This window comes from Perna viridis, chromosome 1 (genome assembly GCF_037379345.1).
Source record: "Perna viridis isolate PV_CMFRI_1.1 ecotype Kerala chromosome 1, ASM3737934v1, whole genome shotgun sequence".
NCBI classification, from domain to species: domain Eukaryota; kingdom Metazoa; phylum Mollusca; class Bivalvia; order Mytilida; family Mytilidae; genus Perna; species Perna viridis.
The window spans coordinates 65599225-65605257 of NC_142445.1; positions in this window are offsets into that span (position 1 = coordinate 65599225).

A 6033-nucleotide genomic window follows, 5' to 3' on the forward strand; every position below is an offset into this window, starting at 1 on the left:
TTTGTTGATATCAGGAACTCCCCGTTTGAAAATGAAAGCAAACCGAAATGTAGGCAATGTCCGTCCTGCATTCCTTCTGTATTTGTTCTCAATTTCCATAGTAAATACGGCTTTAACGCTTATATTTTAAGTAATATTTGGTATTGGTAAAATGCTAAGAACAGTGTTATCAAAATGCCGCGGTAATTACCATGATTACAATTCCATAAGGACAAACAGTTGAGTATTGGATACTTAATCTTATGTCACTTAAAGGAAATTTACTGACCCAAACTCTTGCGTAACAATCATTTGTAGTGTCTACATCTGTACAATGTTACTTTTCGTAGACGATACATTCTATATATAGTTTTTCAAATTGCTATCGCGGTATATCATGATGCCTATAGATAAATGCTGAACAGAAAAACACATTGATATGCTGAGATCAGTGGTGGATGTTTTTTCCTCAATGTCGTAGAAGAACTAGCAGTCCTTGGCTATTACATTTGGCAATATATGACATTGAAAATAAAGCTATACGGCATGACTCTTTTTAGCAGTGTTACTAAATATGTTAAATAGTTGGTTGTGATACATATCCACTTAACATGTTTAAGTATTTTTGAATTCTTTTGATAACCGCTGTAACCTTGGTTCCCTTGATTACTTTTTCACACCACTGGGTCGATACCGCTGTTGGTGGATTTTGTCCCTGAGGGTATGATCAACCCAGTAATACAATTTTAAGATTTATGGTTTTAATAAAAGGAATGAAAGAAAAACTGGCTCGGACGTCGCCCAGGATAAAAAAACGTCTGAACCTGACAGTAGATCGGACACACTGTTGTCTTGTAAGACTGTGGTGTTCCCAGATGGGTATCTTAGCACGCTCACATCTGGCATGGATAGTGGCCGACCATTCCAACAAAAAGTACCCAATTACACGTTCAGTCTGCAGTCTATCTATTCCAGTACAAAAATTCTGACTATTTCAAAATAATCAAACCATGTTCGATGCATGACTTTAAATAATATATTTGACTACAACGATGACGTACCACATACTACTATATCAAAATGTGGTATTAAAATTTGCAAAACATACAACATTCCAAATCATCTTCCAAATATACAGAAGATGTTTACAAAACTTTTAACTTCTACACTCACAGCTGTCAAAGAGGGTCTACAGTCCTACCACAACACTTGTTACTCCCGTAGTGGTATTAATTCAATGTGGATCCTGAAAAAAAAATTCGAAAGATCTTTTGGAGACATTCAGTTCAAGACTATTATCCGAATATAATAGTATTAAAACCTATGATTTTCCACACTGTCTGTATACTTCTATTCCTCATACTCAGTTAAAATGCTGACTTAAAAACATTATACATCGTTGATTATCCAAAAAAAAGATGGTACACCTAGATACAAATATATAGCTCTTGGTAGAGATTCCTCATACTTAGTAAGAAAAAAGATTTCAAATCGTCTTCTTAATTTACCGAAAAGATGTCAAAATGCATAGATTTGTGATCGACGACATATTTGTCCAGTGTGTTGGACTGACTCTTTCTTTTTCAACATTCCCATGAGAACAAATTGTGCTCAGCTACTAACTGATCTATGATGCTGACTTCATAACTTATTTGACCCAAAAAAGGAACATCGTTTAGCCTGATCCTTTTCTGTTGTGAATTTGTTGAGAGAGAATGTAAATATCTTTTATATGCTGTGGACGTGTTTTGAAATCCAAAGTGCGAATACTACATATTATTGAGCATCAAAGATTTACAGAAAACTAAGATGCATTGGATTTATAAGTTAAATCTAAGGTGCGTACTTGATTATCTAAGATATGTTTTTGTAGTATTGTATTTGTAAACAACTGAAATTACGGTTTAAGACCAACTTGTAATATTTCAATATTAATACTGATATGTACATGTATGCATACAAATTGCCTGATTTTGTCGGTATTTTTTGTGTGAAAATTTCCATTCTATGCTAATCGTTACAACTGGTCACCAACTGATATGTTTTATTATTTACTTACTTCGCTTAGAAGTAAAGAGTATATTTCAAAAAATTGCCATTTGATGAGACTATTTGTGATTTTTCACTTTTGAATTTTGCTCTGAAAGTCGTTTTGGTGATAATGAAGTTGCTGAAATTTGTAGAATGAAATTGAGAATATTTCTATGTATCAAAATGAAAGTGTTTAACAATATGCATGTAGAATTGAAGCAAATGTCAAGAAAGCCCGGAGAAAATTTTAAATTATTTATTCAACTTGTTAAAGAATATGCTTTGTACGGTTGTCCAGATTTTGATAATAGTTAAAGTATTTATAACAAAACTATCATCAGTAGATACCTTAATTAAGGAACTTTTGTTGCAAGAACATTGTAAGCAAACTTTTGTATACAAACCGATACTGTGCTATTCAGTGATACTCGCAATTTCGGTGTTCGTCGACTTGCTGATTCTGACAATGTCATTGAAAGTGGAAATGCATGTATAGACAACGACTATACACGTAGTAGTAGTTCTACACAAGTGACTTGCAATTTTCACATGGAAATTGAACTTAAAACATGCAGTTCTTCTTTCTTGTAAAACGAGCTAGAAACAGAGGAAAACACTTTTATTTGTGATTCAAAAACTTCGAACTGCTGAAAATATGAGTAGCGTTTATCAGTTTAACTATTTTATTGAACAGTTGAAAAAATTGTGCAGGATACTGCGGCAAAGATCGTATGTAGATTTACCGAGACTAAAGAAGTGGATTTCTGAATGTTACTTTTTATGTTCTAGTTTGAACTACATGTATAAATTTACATAAAAAACAATGTAAATGAATTTATTTGCTGACTGTTCGTGAAGATTAGATTATGTCAATTACAAGTAGTAAATATCTAATATATGTGAAAATTCGGTCAATCTGATGAAGTCTTCCTCTACAATATATATTCATGTACTTGTAATCTATTTCGAGGACGAAATATTTTTAAAAGGAAGAACAGTGTTGTGAATTTTTGCATGGTTTACGTTTTACGTTTTATTTATACTTTATTTCTCGTATTTTGCTAGTGACGTTGCATGTTTGTTACGTTGACGTTGAGAGAGAATGTAAACGACTTTTGCATGCTGTGAAAGTGGTTTGATTTAGTAGTACAATAAAGTTAGATCATTTCTGAAAATTTGGTCTCATTTTGTTGAAATAAAGCTGTGTTGAGGCAGTCCGCACAGAGATTTCTGTTGTTTTGTCATAACGAATGTGCATATTTTTGAAATCCTTGGTGTGTGGAGGTTCAAGTCATTCATTATTATTTTAGTGAATATTGTTATAAAATCCAGTAGCCATGGTAACATACTTTCCAAAACTAACAGCCAAATACTATGTTTTATAAAATATCAGACACTTAGACAATACCACAGGATAAAGGCATGCATGGAGTAGGTGGAAAAACGGTAAAAATAATAAAACCCTTTTCGATTCATTCTCTCACAATTTTAGTTCCAAAGGTTCGTGCGAAATAAGGTATTTTGAAAATCAGCCATTTGATACTGAGGAGAGAACTTAATACGCCAGGGGACTGAAACGTCCCGGATACCATTCTTCATTTAAATTACACCTGTTTACAATTACTTACATTACATATGTCTATGCATAAATGCTTAACTACATTTAAACAATAAATCCACCAAATTTCAACTTTTAATTTTAAGTTTTACAAAATTTGACTGGGTTAACTTCGTGTGCGAATCAGTGCGCCTTAATGTAACTGTATAGTGCACCTTTATGCCAAAGTTAACTGTTTATCAGTGCCTGTACATGTATACGATAGTAATGTTGATGGTGTGAGGATACAACCGAATACATATTTTTTTTCTATATTGAACTTATTCAACTTTTACGACCGCTCGACCCGGATGATAATTGTTACAATACAACACAACACAATTTAGCAACACTTTTTTAATATAAAAGATGTATTGTCTTTAAACAGTCTTAGTTTCGGGTATTTTATGCATCCCATATACCCTAAAGAACTTGCAATAAAGGACACTACAGATACTGTGAAGTCAGCCTCATATCTTGACCTACACTTATAGATCGATGGTGAAGAAAAACCCATGACAAAATTTCCTAATTTTCATCTGTGCGAACATCGATTCAGCACCTGCGCATGGAGTTTTCATATCACAGATCATATGTTATGCCAGCATTTGCAGTACCAAAGCGGAGTTCTTGAAATCGTTCTCGACTTCTTACAATTAGACATTTGGAACAGGGTTATGTTACTACAAGATTGAACTCATCACTACAGAATTTATATGGTCGTCATGGTGAACCCATGGATCGCTACGGTGTACTCATCTGCACTATAAGAACCGATTTTTTTCAGTGTTTCATAGTTATCCATTCCACTTTCGTCTACCCTGGATTTGATATTGTATGAGCAATACGGCGGTTGTTTTAAAACACTGGAGAACGCGTACTCTTTCGGTGAACATGGTCCCAGTTTTCAGTTGAGTCCGGCTTGCTTTTGTTTTTTGTGTTATTTGTGTTATTTTATGTTCTTTGTTGCGTGTGTCTAGTTTTATCTTTTGTATATATTCTTTTGACATTTTGCTCGATTCTTGGTTTCCGACATTAGGGTTCAGTAGTTATGTTGTTACCCTTATTGATTACTTTCTTAATGTTTTATTTTTCTTCAAATGAGATATTATGTTTCGTTTTATTCAAAGAATCGTTTAACTTGTCAGGATAGATAATTTGCCTTTGTAAAGAAAAGAAAATGAAGAAAGAAAAAACTATTTATCTCACAGACCCTACTTTTGGATGCTAGGTCCTTAAAACCTTATGTTGACCTCTCCAAAATGTAATCACTTTGTCCTTTTCGAATAGAACCAACGATGATGACGTCACTAGTCTCTAGAATTGACCTTTAATGAGCAGAATGTAAACGTGAACTGTCCGCCACGAGCAATTTTTCCTAGTGTTTGTGCTGTTAGTTTTTCTCTGTGCACTTTTTTGTTTTGTTGTTTTCATAATTATTCGCATTTCTATGAGAAGTACAGGTAGGTAGTTATGGTATTTTTCTTTCATTTTGAATACATAATTATATAATCGCTTTAGAAAATAGAAAGTCATAAGTATTGTTATTTCCGATATGCTGTTCACGTGTTTCAAGGGGTCATCAGCAGCATAATAATCAAATATATAGGACGAGTCACATTTTTAGATTTAATAACTTGAAAGAAGCAGTTACAAATTAAAACCTGGTCGTTGATAAAAAAAGATAAAAGTAAACCTATCAAAGTCTGTAATAAAGAATAGAAAAGTTGAAACAAAAATTACATTTATTTTAAACAACAATGATAAGTTTTATGTAGTATGAAATTAATAATTATAATACATTGGAAAGAAGCAATATCTTGTACATTATATTTCATTTACTCAGGAACAGACAACGTCATTACTAATTGAACACTTGATTTACTTACAAGTCACAAAGTTACAAATGAAGAGTTCAAACGTCAAAATCAACATTTAAGCGATATTCAAACAAAGCGTAATTGATATGAGAAATATTTTGTATAACAACTGTCAGGTGCAGACCACCAGTCTCCAAGAATATTCATCATTACTGAAATTTACAGCATCACAGAATTCATTCCTAGTATTGCACTTGGTAGAGTTTCTTGGTGCTAAATTTGGCTTTAGATTTCGATATTTTTGTTTTTGAGTATTTTATGAACACTGTTTATATTTGGATCTAGATCTTCAAAGGTATCTAGTTTTAATTTTGCTTAAGAGAGATGAATCCATGAATCACGTGACACACCGAAATTTACAATATTAATTGGATTGTTTATAAGTTGACTCTAAATAAATATTCAATGCGATCTTACACAGATTTAAATAGATATAAACAAATCTTTGATACATGAATTTTTCTTAATATCAGGGAATCTTTTTTTTTCATATCCAAAACAAATAATATTTTATATCAGAAAATCATGAGATAAATATGTACAAAA